Below are 15,121 nucleotides of genomic sequence, written 5' to 3'. Positions count from 1 at the left end.
TAAAACAGAGTATTACACTTGTGTCCATTTCTCCCCTTTCCCAAATTTGTAAAATATTCTTTACTGTTCTGATAATCACATATGATGACTGAGAATAAAAATATTAAATTAAAACTACCAAATTTTATTATAATTTAGAGATTACCATAATTGCAATAGTATGTCTGACTATCAGTGCCTTTGCAACATTTCCGCAGACTAACTTTTACACACCCTGAAAGTCATTGTACCAGGACTGTCAGAATTTATCTCAATTGTTTTAACCTAGCTTTGTGCCTTCACTCTTTTTTTCCCTCTTAAATAACTGTAATCATCATCAAATTCCTTTACTTATCAAAAAAAAAATACATTGAGTAATTTAACAAAAATTCTTTAGTGTAGATCAAATTTCTATTCTTGATGATGGTCTTGTTCACACTACTTGCTTGGATTCTGACTTCTTGTATCTTAGTCTAATTACTAAGACCTGATATAATTCATCTTGGCATATGACCCAACTCTAACTCTGAACTATGAAATGTTCAATTCTTATTTTCTCACCTATATATATTAATTTTCTATTGTTGCTGCAACAAATTGCCACAAATTTGGTGAATTAAAACTGTGCAAATATTTTATCACTCTATACCTCAAAATTCTGACATGGGTCTCACTGGGCTAAAATCAATTTTTTTTAAATACTGCATTCTTTTCTGGAGGCTCTAGGGGCAAATCCATTTACTTTTCTTTTCCAGCTGCTGGAGGCTGTCTGCATTTCTTGACTTATGGATATCTTCCTCTATCCTGTCCTCAAAGCCAGCAACTATGGGTTGAGGTCTTCTCACATCAAATCACTTCGAACTATACTTTTGCCTCCCTCTTCTGCTTTTAAGGATGCTCCTCATTTGGTTCCATCCAGATAAACTAGCATAATCCTGTCCTAAGGTCAAATGATTAGCAACATTAATTCCATCTGCAGTCTTAATTCCCCTTTACTATGTAACCTAGCAAATTCACAGGTACTAAGGATTAGGATGTGTGCATATTTGGGGGCCATTATTCTTCCTACCACCATTACAATAAATATCTGAATTTCACTTCTGATCAACATTGAACTGGACTTACCTTCCCACCTAAAATAATTTAAAATTCAGATAAAATATATGAAACAATAATTTCCAGGTCAAGTAGAACAGGACAGTGATTTCTAAAAACAGGGTAAGGAGACAAGGTGAACCTTATAATTGTCCCATATTACTGCCTAGGAACACTTTAAAGGTTTCAGTGCAGGGATCAGAAACCCAGACAAAGCCTGGCAATCTCTTTGAGTTGAGGAGATAGAGCCACAAGTCTGGGAAGACTAACACAATTAAAGTTTTTCTGCTGAGTACTATTTTAGTGCATGCATGTGAGGAAACTACCTGAGGTCAAGTAAATAAACAACCAAAAAGAGCCAGGGAAATAATACTATTAATTCACTTTGGGAATAGTTCTTGTTTCCACAAACCAAAATTGGAAACCTCATAATATATGGGGCATTAGAAATAATACTCAGAAGGGTATTTTCTAAGTAGGGAGACAAACTTAACACTAGATAAAGGTTTCTGTGGTCCTATCTAATAAACTCAAAGTCAAATCCCCAAAGGAGAAACTATTTCCAAGTAACATAATGGTGTCCAAGATGAATGCTAAACTATATTTATTGGAATACAATGATTTCCAGTACTCAGTGGCAAAACAAAATCACAATATCAGATATTTAATAAAAAGTTGCAGTGCATGAAAAGAAGTAGGAAAATATAACACCAAAAAGGGTAAACTGATAGAAGCAGTCTCATCAATGATGGAAATTATATAATTAATATACAAGGACATGAAAATAATTAATATTGAGTATATGTTCAACAAGGTAGGGGAAAGATCGAGTATGTTTAGTAGATGCATGAAATATATATAAATACCCACATAAAACTTCAAGAGATAAAAAATACAATTTATGGAGTTAGAAAATAATTGTATGAGATTATGCAGTTTAGACACAGCAAAAAAATCTGTAAACTTGAAGATAAAGCAACTGAAACTATCCAAATGAAAAGCTAAGGCACTACATGATCTGATTTTAAGCTATATTTTAAAGCTATAGTAACTAAAACAGTGTGGTACTGGCATGAAAATAGATACATTAATCAATGGAACAGAGTTGAGAGTCCAAAAGTCAACCCAGGCATATATGGTTAACTATTTGACATGGGAGTCAAGAACACTTGGTGAAGTAAAAACAGTCTTCTAAATAAATGGCACTGGGAAAGTTGGATATTTATATGTAAAAGAATGGAAGTAGACCCCTATCTTATATCATATACAAAGATTAACTCAACATGGGTTGAAGACTTAAATATAAGACCTGAAATCATAAAACTAGAAGAAAACAGAGGTCAGGCTTCTTGAAATGGGTCTTGGCAAAGATGTTTTGGATGTGACACCCAAAACACAAGCAACAAAAGCAACGAACAAGTAGGACAATACCAAACTAAAATGCTTCTTCAGAGTAAAAGAAACCATAAACAAAATGAAAGGAAACCTATGTAATGGGAGAAAGTATTTGCAAATCATGTATTTTCTAAGAAGTTAATGTCTAAAATATGTAAACAACTTATACAAAATGATAATAATAATCATTTGTTTAAATGGGCAAAGGACCCATGTAGACATTTTTCCAAATAAGATATTCAGATGTCCAACAGGCATATGAAAAGGTGCTCAGCATCACTAGTCATTCAGTTCAGTTCAGTTCAGTTCAATTCAGTCGCTCACTCATGTCCGACTCCTTGCGACCCCGTGAATCACAGCACACCAGGCCTCCCTGTCCACCACCAACTCCCGGAGTTCACACAAACTCATGTGCATTGAGTTGATGATGCCATCCAGCCATCTCATCCTCTGTCGTCCCTTTCTCCTCCTGCCCCCAATCCCTCCCAACATCAGGGTCTTTTCCAATGAGTCAACTCTTTGCGTGAGGTGGCCAAAGTATTGGAGTTTCAGCCTCAGCATCAGTCCTTCCAATGAACACCCAGGACTGATCTCCTTTAGGATGGACTGGTTGGATCTCCTTGCAGTGCAAGGGACTCGCAAGACTCTTCTCCAGCACCACAGTTCAAAAGCATCAATTCTTTGGCGCTCAGCTTTTTTCACCAATCATTAGGGAAATACAAATTAAAACCACAATGAGTCATCACTTCACACTCATTAAAATGGCTGTTAGACAAGAGATAACAAATGATGACAAGGATGTGGAGAAAAGAAAACCCTTGTGCACTGTTGATGGGGATGTATGTTGGTGCAGCCACTATGGAAAACAGTATGGAGGGTCCTCAAAAAATTAAAAACAGAGCTATTATACTATCAAGCAATTCTACTTCTGGGTATATACTGAAGGAAACAAAATCTCTGTGACACAGAGACACCAGCACCCCCATATTTACTTTTTACAGTAACCAAGACAGAAACAACTTAAATGTCCATCAACAGATGAATACAAAGAAAATGTGGTATATATGTACAATAGGATACTATTAATCCATTAAGAAAAGGAAATCCTGTTATTTTCAACAAGATAGACAGACTTTGAATCAGCCTTGGGGCTCAGATGGTAAAGAATCTGCCTGCAATGTAGGAGACCTGGGTTTGATCCCTGGGTCAGGAATATGCCCTGGAAAAGGATATGGCAACCCACTCCAGTATTCTTGCCTGGAGAATTCCATGGACAGAAGAGCCCATGGGGTCACAAAGAGTCACATAGGACTGAACAACTAACACACACAGACAGACTTTGAGGGTAGTTTGCTAAATGAAATAAGTCAGACAGTAAAAGTGCTGTGAGTTTGATTAGCAAGGAGAACATGTAAAATTGTCATTAGAGATATTACAGAAATTTACTAGTAAAAAATACTTAGTAGGTTTTCCAGAGAGTATCAAAGGCTCACTTGAAGTCTGTGTTCTTTTCAGAGAAGTGCTTAAACACCACATTTTATATAGCTATGCATCCTTGTTTTCTATAGCTACCATAACAAATTAACACAAATGTAAGTGATTTAAAACAATACAAATATATTATCTCACAGTTCTGGAGGTTAGAAGTTGAGAATGGGTCACACTGGGCTAAAATTAATGTTTTAGCAGAGCCATATTCCTTCCTGGAGGCTTTCTGAGCTTTTATTAAATTTCTAAGTCTGTGATAACAAATTACCACAAACCTAGTGGCTTACAGCATTACTCGTAGGGGCATAGACTTGGATTACCGTGATATTGAATGGTTTGCTTTGGAAACTAACAGAGATCATTCTGTCATTTTTGAGATTGCATCCAAGTACTGCATTTCAGACTCTTTTGTTGACCATGATGGCTACTCCATTTCTTCTAAGGGATTCTTGCCCGCAGTAGTAGATATAATGGTCATCTGAGTTAAATTCACCCATTCCAGTCCATTTTAATTCACTGATTCCTAGAATGTCGATGTTCACTCTTGCCATCTTCTGTTTGACCACTTCCAATTTGCCTTGATTCATGGACCTAACATTCAAGGTTCCTATGCAATATTGCTCTTTATAGCATCAGACCTTGCTTCCATCAGCAGTCACATTCACGACTGGGTGTTGTTTTTGCTTTGGCTCTGTCCCTTTATTCTTTCTGGAGTTATTTCTCCACTGATCTCCAGAAGCATAGTGGGCACCTACCATTGGAGGAGTTCATCTTTCAGTGTCCTATCTATTTGCCTTTTCATACTGTTCATGTGGTTCTCAAGGCAGGAATACTGAAGTGGTTTGCCATTCCCTTCTTCAGTGGACCACATCTTCTCAGAACTCTCCACCATGACCCATCTGTCTTGGGTGGCCCTACACAGCATGGCTCATAGTTCCATTGAGTTAGACAAGGCTGTGGTCCATGTGATTACTTTGGTTAGTTTTCTGTGAGTGTGGTTTTCAGTCTGTCTGCCCTCTGATTAAGAAGGATAAGAGGCTTATGGAAGCTTCCTGGTGAGAGAGACTAACTGCGGGGGAAACTGGGTCTTGTTCTGATTGGTGGGGCCATGCTCAGTAAATCATTAATCCAATTTTCTGTTGATGGGTGAAGCTATGTTCCCTCCCTGCTATTTACCTGGGGCCAAACTATGGTGGAGGTAATGAAAATACTGGTGACCTCCCTCAAAAGATCAGATGCATGTACTGCTATGCTCAGTACCCCCAACCTTGCAGCAGGCCTCCACCAACCCACGCCTCTGCCGGAAACTCCTGGACACCCACAGGAAAGTCCAGGACAGTCTCTTATGGGGTCACTGCTCCTTTCTTCTGGGTCCTGATGCACAAAGTTCTGTTGTGCCCTCTGAGAGTCTATTTCCCAGTCCTGTGTAAGTTCTGGCAGCTCTATGGTGGGGTTAATGGTGACCTCCTCCAAGAGGGCTTATGCCATACCCAAGTGTGCTGCACCCAGAGCCTCTGTCCCTGTGGCAGACCACCGCCCACACATACCTCCACAGGAGACACTCAAACACAGTTCTGTGTCAGTCTCTGTGGGGTCCCTGGGTCCTGGTGCACTCAAGGTTTGTTTGAGCCCTCTGAGCATCTGTGGCGGGAATGGGGTTTGATTCTAAATGTGAATTCGCCCCTCCTACCATCTTGCTGGGGCTTCGCCTTTGCCCTTGGATGTGGGGTATCTCCTCACGGCCGCTCCAGTGCCTACCATCTTACTGGGGTTTCTCTGACCTTGGACTTGGCCAGTCCAGTGAAGAACAGCTGCCGCTCCTGACCTTGGACGTGGGGTATATCTTCACAGCTGCTCCAGCAAAGTGCACCTGATTCGACAGTGGAAGTAAGAAAGAGATTTAAGTGATAGATCTGATAGAAAGTGTGCCTGATGAACTATGGACAGAGGTTCGTGACATTGTAGAGGAGACCGGGATCAAGACAATCCCCAAGAAAAAGAAATGCAAAAAAGCAAAATGGCTGACAGAGGAGGCCTTACAAATAGCTGTGAAAAGAAGAGAAGCAAAAAGCAAAGGAGAAAAGGAAAGATATACCCATTTGAATGCAGAGTTCCAAAGAATACAAGGAGAGATAAGAAAGACTTCCTCAGTGATCAGTGCAAAGAAATAGAGGAAAACAATAGAATGGGAAACACTAGGGATTCTTCAAGAAAATTAGAGATACCAAGGAAACATTTCATGCAAAGATGGGCTTGATAAAGGACAGAAATGGTATAGACCTAACAGAAGCAGAAGATATTAAGAAGAGGTGGCAAGAATACACAGAAGAACTGTACAAAAAAAGATCTTCATGACCCAGATAATCATAATGGTGTGAACACTCACCTAGAGCCAGACATCCTGGAATGTGAAGTCAAGTGGGCCTCAGGAAGCATCACTATGAACAAAGCTAGTGGAGGTAATGGAATTCCAGTTGAGCTATTTCAAATCCTGAAAGATGATGCTGTGAAATTGCTGCACTCAATATGCCAGCAAATTTGGAAAACTCAGCAGTGGCCACAGGACTGGAAAAGGTCAGTTTTCATTCCGATCCCAAAGAAAGGCAATACCAAAGAATGCTGAAAGTTAAAGTGAAGTCGCTCAGTCGTGTTCAACTCTTTGCCACCCTATGGACTGTAGCCTACCAGGATTCTCCATCCATGGAATTTTTCAGGCAAGAGTATTGGAGTGGGTTGCCATTCCCTTCTACAGGAGATATTCCTGACTGAGGGATCGAACCCAGGTCTCCCACATTGTAGGCAGACACTTTACTGTCTGAGCCACCAAGGAAGTCCAAGAATGCTCAAACTATGGCACAATTGCAGTCATCTCACACGTGAAGGTGATGGCACCCCACTCCAGTACTCTTGCCTGGAAAATCCCATGGACAGAGGAGCCTGGTAGGCTGTAGTCCATGGGGTCATGAAGGGTCAGACACGACTGAGTGACTTCACTTTCACTTTTCACTTTCATGCATTGGAGAATGAAATGGCAACCCACTCCAGTATTTTTGCCTGGAGAATCCCAGGGATGGGGGAGCCTGGTGGGCTGCCATCTATGGGGTCGCACAGAGTCAGATATGACTGAAGCAACTTAGCAGCAGCAGCAGCACACGCTAGTAAAGTAATGCTCAAAATTCTCCAAGCCAGGCTTCAGCAATACGTGAATGGTGAACTTCCAGATGTTCAAGCTGGTTTTAGAAAAGGCAGAGGAACCAGAGATGAAATTGCCAACATCCACTGGATCATTGAAAAAGCAAGAGAGTTCCAAAAAAAAACATCTATTTCTGCTTTATTGACTATGCCAAAGCCTTTGACTGTGTGGATCACAATAAACTGTGGAAAATTCTGAAAGAGATGGGAATACCAGACCACCTGACCTGCCTCTTGAGAAACCTGTATGCAGGTCAGGAAGCAACAGTTAGAACTGGACATGGAACAACAGACTGGTTCCAAATAGGAAAAGGAGTACGTCAAGGCTGTATATTGTCTCCATGCTTATTTAACTTCTATGCAGAGTACATCATGAGAAACGCTGGGCTGGATGAAGCACAAGCTGGAGTCAACATTGCCAGGAGAAATACCAATAACCTCAGATATGCAGATGACACCACCCTTATGTCAGAAAGCCAAGAAGAACTAGAGAGCCTCTTGATGAAAGTGAAAGAGGAGAATGAATAAGTTGGCTTAAAACTCAACATTCAAGTCAATGTATGGCAAAACCAAAAAAAAAAAAAAATGAAAGAAAAAAAAAACCTCAACGTTCAGAAAGCTAAGATCATGGCATCTGGTCCCATCACTTCATGGCAAATGGGAAAACAGTGGCTGACTTTATGTTTCTGGGCTCCAAAATCCCTGCAGATGGTGATTGCAGCCATGAAATTAAAAGATGCTTACTCCTTGGAAGTAAAGTTATGACCAACCTGGCCAGCATATTAAAAAGCAGAGACATTACTTTGCCAACAAAGGTCTGTCTAGTCAAGGCTATGGTTTTTCCAGTGGTCATGTATGGATTGTAAGAGTTGGACTATAAAGAAAGCTGAGCACAGAAGAATTGATGCTTTTGAACTGTGGCGTTGTAGAAGACTCTTGCGAGTCCCTTGGACTGCAAGGAGATCCAACCAGTCCATCCTAAAGGAAATTAGTCCCGGGTGTTCATTGGAAGGACTGATGTTGAAGCTGAAACTCCAATATTTTGGCCATCTGTTGCGAGGAGCTGACTGATTCGAAAAGACCCTGTTGTTCGGAAATATTGAAGGTAGGAGGAGAAGGGGAGGACAGAGGATGAGATGGTTAGATGATATCACCGACTCAATGGACATGAGTTTAGGTAAATTCTGGGAGTTGGTGAAGGACAGGGAGGCCTGGCGTGCTGTGGTTCATGGGGTCGCAAAGAGTCAGACACGACTGAGCGACTGAACTGACTGAAATGATTCATTGGAAGGACTGATGTTGAAGCTGAAACTTCAATACTTTGGCCACCTGATGCAAAGAGCTGACTCATTGGAAAAGACCCTGATGCTGGAAAACATTGAAGGCTGGAGGAGAAGGGGACGACAGAGGATGAGATGGTTTGATGGCATCACTGACTCAATGGACATGAGTTTGAGTAAATTCTGGGATGGGGAGGCCTGACACGCTGCAGTCCATTGGGTCGCAAAGAGTCAGACAAGACTGAGCAACTCAACTGAACTGAACTGTAGTGTCTTACAAAGGAGAGAAATTTTTCCTTTATATTCTGGATGCCAAAAATCCAAAATCAAGGTGTTCGAAAGGGCCACCGTCACTTTGGAACTCTAGGAGAAAATCCTTCCTTGCTTCTTTCAGCTTCTGGTATGTTAACATGTTCTTTGACTTGTAGCTATATCACTCCAGTCTTTGCCTTCATCCTTAATTGCTTTCTCCTCTGTCTTCCATACTTCTGTCTGTCTCAAATATCCCTGTTTCTTTCTTTAAATTTCTATTTTTATTTTTTAAATAATTTTATTTATTTTTGGTTGTACTGGAGTTTCATTGATGCATGCACGGCTTTTCTCTAGTTGTTGTGAAACGGGGCTACTCTCTAGTTGAGATGTGTAGGTTTCTCATTGCAGTGGCTTCTCTTGTTGCAGACCACAGACTGTAGGGTATGTGAGCTTCAGCGGTTGCAACACGTGGTCTCAGTAGCTGTGGTACATGGACTTAATTGCTCCGCAGCATGTGGGGTCTTCCCAGATCTGGAATTGAACCGATGTCTCTTGCCTTGGCAAGCAGATTCTTATCCATTGAGTCATAATTGAAGCCCCTCCTTTTTTCTTTATAAGAACATTTGTCTTTGGAATTGGAGACCACTCAGATAATGCAGGATAATCTGATCTCAAATTTTGTAGTTTAATTGCATCTGAAAAATTATATTTCCCAAGTAACATTTAGTTTACACATTGTAAAGGGATTTTACATAGACATGTCTTTTTGGGGGCCACCATTTATCCCAATATGGACACAATTTTTTTCTTATATTTTTCAGCTTTTGGATGCTGAGTTCTTTGTCTCATAGTGCCTTTCCATCTTCAAAATAAAAAATGGATAATTGAGTCTCCCTCATACTATATGACTCTGACTCTGATTTTCCTGCTTTTGCATATAAGAACCCTCGTAGTTACATTGCCTCCCCACCCCATCCTGGTAATATCACTTTCATCCTGATATAAAAGTATAACATTTCCCTCTCAAAGTCACTTGATAAGCAACCTTAATTACCTAATTTAAGTTCAAGGGAATAGGAGTTGGATGTTTTGAGAGAACAACTATTCTGCCCACCACACTATAGAAAGTAGAATTACCCTTTGTTCATCAGAGATGCATATTTTCCCATATTTTTCATAAGTCTGTTCAATGTTCATAATAAGAAAATAAGGTGCCTTTAATTTCCATTAAAGTTATTATGCAGTTTAATTCTAAAGTGTCTGTACAATGTTGGTGTTATTCTCTCTGTAAGAAAGCAGAGACTGTTTATTAATTTTAATCACATTTGGATTTCATCATGTATAACTTTGTGCTCAACTTGCTAATATTTACTCATGTGCAGAGTATTTTTCTTTCCTTGGAAATGAAAATAAGTCAAAGGATGTTGACTGGATTATATTGATTTAATTATATTATTCTTACAATAGTCAAATAAAAGTTTTTAAAATAATAACTTAGAAGTCATATTGGGGGTTTTAATTACAAAAGTTTTTGCAAAAGAAAAGTCAAATGTTTGTCTTGGACTATGGAAATGGAAATGGGCCGAATTTTTTGTTTCTTTGTTCTGTTTTTATTTTCATGATCTTATTAATGGTAATCTTATGTTATTCAAGCAAATGTAATTATTACTGGTGTTGCTGTTGATTTTTCATAGCTTTATAGTTCATACCATTACATACCATTTTTTCTTCCAGTTTTATTGAGATACAGCTGACATATAGCACTGAATAAGTTTAGGGTATACAGCATAATGATTTAATTTACATACATTATGAAATGATAACCACAATATGTTTAGTGAACATTTATCATCTCATATAGATAAAAGATTAAAGAAATAGAAAAACATTTTCCTTGTGATGTTCACTCTTAGGATTTACTCTCTTAACCATTTTCATACGTACCATACAGCAGTGGTAACTGCAATCATCATGTTGTAGGTTACATCCCTAAGTACTTGTTTATCTTATCCCTGGAAGTTTGTGTTTTCTGATCACCTTCACCCAATTCCCACTCCTTGACCCCTCTTTCCGGAAATCACAAATATGATCTCTTTTTCTATGAGTTTGTTGGTTTGTTTTTGAAGAATCCATTAGTGATCTTTTAAAGGTAGAATTTGAAAAACTCCTGGACTAGGTTTACTTCAGTAAATATGGAGTTTGATCATTTAATAGAATTTTATATTCTTCTTATAGTATAATGGGAAATATTCAAAATTGATTCACTGAAATATTTTTCTTAAGTTATTTCCTGCATTTTATTAATCCAAAGTATAAAGTTTACTGATGTTATCAGTTTAACAATAATCTAAAACAATTTTTGTAAAATCAGGTATGTCTATAATCAATTACATTGAATGCATGATGATGAAAATAGATATGAGATATATGTTTAATCAACAAAGGTGTATTTCCTGACTTAGTGATATCACTCCAAAATGCTGAGCACCAAATGAGTCATAAATCTGAGAAAGATCAAGTCACAGTTGAACATATATTACCAAAACACAAAGTACATAGAGGATGAAATAATAAAATAACTAAGTTAGAATCATTCAGCAATATATTCAATAAATATATTTTGAGCATGTTATGCATGATGGGTATAATAGATCAAATAAGCAAATAAATCTAATGCAGTTTGGTATATGCCATTGTAGAAGATATGCAAACTCCTGAGAGTGTACATCTAAAGCATTCTAATTCCTAGAATATGAAAACACTGTAGAAGATATAATCCTTCAATTTTTTCTTCAATAAGTTCTATAAAGTTAAGTAAATTGTATATGTATTAGCATACAAACACAACAATAAGAAATCAAATACTATAAAGGATTTGGAATATAAATGCTAAAAAGATTTTGAAAAAAATAAAGGTCACTGGAGCAGTGAACTAATAGAATTTGAGCAGGACCCTGATGAAAGAGTTGGCCTTCAGTGAGTGGAAGTGTAGTGCAAGAATATTATAGTCAGAGTATACAACATGGAATAGAGGAACAGCAACGAAAATGGCAGCTAAGGAGATGGGGAATAAGAAAGAGGCACAGTGAAGACTAGAACAAGAATTTTGTGGAAGGGGATAGTATGTGATAAGCTTGATTAAAAAAAAATAGTGGGCCAATATTGTGAACTGTTGGAGATTTTTGGTTTGTTCAGGTCATTTATAATGAGCTCTTGGGTCGATCATAAAAATACAGCTCTAAGATCTCGTACTGCAGAGAATGTAATAGAAGATTCCAGGAGCACCTAAAGGTGGCTGCCAGTGAATGACTGAATGCCACAGTGATACTAAGGCAGATCCATTCCTATGAGATGTAGGACTAATCTCACAGGGCAACTTTGGTCTCAGGACACTGTATCAACCTGACCTTAATTTTCCTAAAACTGTGTTGCAGTCTGAGACTCTTCATAGCTAATTCTTTCCTTCAAAAAGGCCAGACTTGCAGTGAAGAGTAACAGTTCTTTCCCTCTTCTCTAGCTTCCTGTCTCAACTTCCCCATGCTCCCATAGGACTTTATGGCAATAAAATTTCTTGCCCTTTGGATAACACGACTCTTATAAATTCTTAACCTGGAAAGTGCAATGATGAAAATGAGATTTTATTAGGACTAAAATTGTAATGCTATACCAAAAGAAGTGAAAAGTAAAGCCCTGGAAATTGGGAAAGTATGGATTTATTTAAGAGCTATGTGAGATGATAGGAAATTCAAATTTGACAACACATATGGCAAGAAACCTGTGTTATGAAGATTCCCCTGGAGGAGGGCATGGCAACCCACTCCAATGTTATTGCCTGGAGAATCCCCATGGACAGAGGAACCTGGCAGGGTACAGTCCATGGGGTTGCAGAGGAAGACCAGACTGAGCAACCAAGCACATCACAGATGGCAAGAAAACAATAAAACAGGTATGATGTAGAACTATTTGCTCTGATAAAAAGAAGCAATACATATATCCAATCAAGGATTTCTTTCCAAAATATATAACGAACTTCTTCAAATCAGTTTAATAAGACTGTTCAAGTCAGATTAGCTTGAACAGGTTCTTCCCTATAGATGATTCCAAATCTCCAATAAACATATTAATATGTAGTCAACATCAATTAGTTATCAAAGGCATGGTAATTAAAATCAGATTGAGAAACTATTAAATGCTTGTAATAATGCCAATTTTTTAAATTTAAATTTATTTATTTTAGTTAGAGGCTAATTACTTTACAATATTGTATTGGTTTTGCCATACATCAACATGAATCCGCCACGGGTAAAAGCAGATAGATAGTGTCAAGTTTTTGTTAAGATGTAAGACAATCTGATTTCCTGTATACTCCTGGTAGAGTAAACTGGTACATTCACTTTGACAATAGCTAATATAGTTGACTATATGTAAACGCGCTAGTCCAGGATTTCCATTTCATTCCTGGTATATTAATTTTCATTGCTGTGTAGTTTCTATTATTGGAATATACTAAAGATTATGTATTCATTCTACTGTATGTATATAAAGGCATATAAAGTTTGAAACCAAGGGGAACTAATCTGTGAAGCTAAAAGTAAACACAGTGGTCATTCATGGTTAAGTGTGCTCCAATGCTGTTGAAAATATTATATTTCTTGGTTTGAATGATGGTTATCCATGTATTCACTTTGAAAATTCATATAATTATATGCTTATGATTTATGCATCAATAAAATATTGTATGTTGTGTGTTATACATGCATATTGTACTTATATATAAAGGGAAATTTTAAGATAACAAAAAGTTATAGTCTTGTGGATTAGACAGTCAAGAATTTGCCCGCAATGCGGAAGACCTGGGTTCGATCCCTGGGTCAGGAAGATCCCATGGAGAGGGAATGGCAACCCACTCCAGTATTCTTTCCAGGAGAATTTCATGGACAGAGGAGCCTGGTGGGCTACAGTCCATGGGGTCGCAAAGAGTCGGACACACTTTCCAAACTAAAATGTTCACATTATTCTTGTTCTATCGATCTTACTGTATATGGTTTTACTGTTGGATTTGTTCAATGTTTTTTATTTTATAGATTTATCAAGTTAAATAGGATTTGACTTTCCCATTAGAGAGCAAAATCCTGAGCACTAGGATAATCTTCATATTCATTCATGGATCTCTCCTTAAACAAAAGATACCTTGGTCCCAAAAACTTTGGTCATTGCTCTTGTATCTCCATTTCTTGTATGAAGGATGCACCAATACACACATATTCCATGTTTGTGTGTGCTAGGTTGAAAATTATATGTATTTTTAACTTCCCAATATTATCCCCTTAAATTTCCACTATTATGTTTTAATTAATAAGACTTTTTAATTGTTAAAGACTTTTATTAACAGGTGCTGTTTCTTTCCCATCTCCTGGTTGAGTGTCTGTATCAGTAACTGAGGTTGCGGCAGTACCAAGGTTGAGGTGGCTGCTGACCTTGGGTCTCATCTTGATTTTCCATATTTTCTTCATTGCTGTCCTCTCTGGTCTGTGTTTGGCGAGGACAGCCCCTGTAGAATTGTGATCTAGGTATAACCCCATAGTTTATTCTGTCTCACTGGTCTACCTTGCTCTCTTGCACCCTGGTTGTCAGCACCCTCCATCACTTCTCCCTGCACAGGATGGTTGGAACACTGTAGTCATTGTCCATAGGGTCTCCATAAGTACTAAAGTGGGAAACTTCGCCTGCCATAGGGCCTGGCATTCAGGAGCATTCTCCAATCTCTCATTCTCTTCCTCCTTCTCACTGTTCTGCTAATTCTGCTGATAACTGGGTGGACATGGATACCTTCCCTAATGGTTATGGTCTGCTATATTTACCGCCTGGTGATGGAACTCCACCAGGGCCAGTAACATCTGCTGCCTCCACAACCTTTTCTCCTTCAACAACATCAGCCACACTCTCTCCATTTCCTACTCTGCAAAGCTACTTCCTGGGGCTATTTTTCTTCATGGGGTTTGCTGTACTAATATTGATACATTTTCCTTGGTGGCATTCCTGTTGGTGAAACCATATCTGTTTCTTACCTTGAATCATTTAACAGTTCCCTCAACCTTCATTGTGATGACCTTGTTGCCACTGATATATGAGCCTGCCCAGGCCACTGCTTCTTGCATAACTGCCCATTTGACATGGTTTGTGTCCTCTGGGCTGAGGGCAGGGCAGCAGGCAGCTGTTGGGTCAGCCTCTCACTGTTCATGGTTGCGATGATGACTAGGACCAACTGTGGCAGCTGAGGTTCCTCCTGGTTTGTTATGATAACAAGGCAGCAATGTGGGCTGCTAGGACTTTCTGGGGTCATGCTCTTCAAATTTCAGTGAAACAGTTGTCGCTAACGCTGTCATTCAAGGACTCGCTGTTTGCCCTAATGAGCCATTTTCACATCTTTGCTATGAAGG

The 15,121-nt window shown here is 38.7% G+C and overlaps 1 pseudogene; it reads right to left on the bottom strand.

The window, feature by feature from the left end:
• Positions 1–14,111: 14,111 nt before the first annotated feature.
• LOC129639563 (Y-box-binding protein 1-like) lies at positions 14,112–14,839 on the bottom strand (annotated as a pseudogene).
• Positions 14,840–15,121: the final 282 nt, after the last annotated feature.

Source organism: Bubalus kerabau, chromosome X (assembly GCF_029407905.1).
Source record: "Bubalus kerabau isolate K-KA32 ecotype Philippines breed swamp buffalo chromosome X, PCC_UOA_SB_1v2, whole genome shotgun sequence".
Lineage (NCBI taxonomy): Eukaryota > Metazoa > Chordata > Mammalia > Artiodactyla > Bovidae > Bubalus > Bubalus kerabau.
Note: the sequence above shows the minus strand (reverse complement) of the source record. Positions and strands in the feature narration are given on the sequence as shown.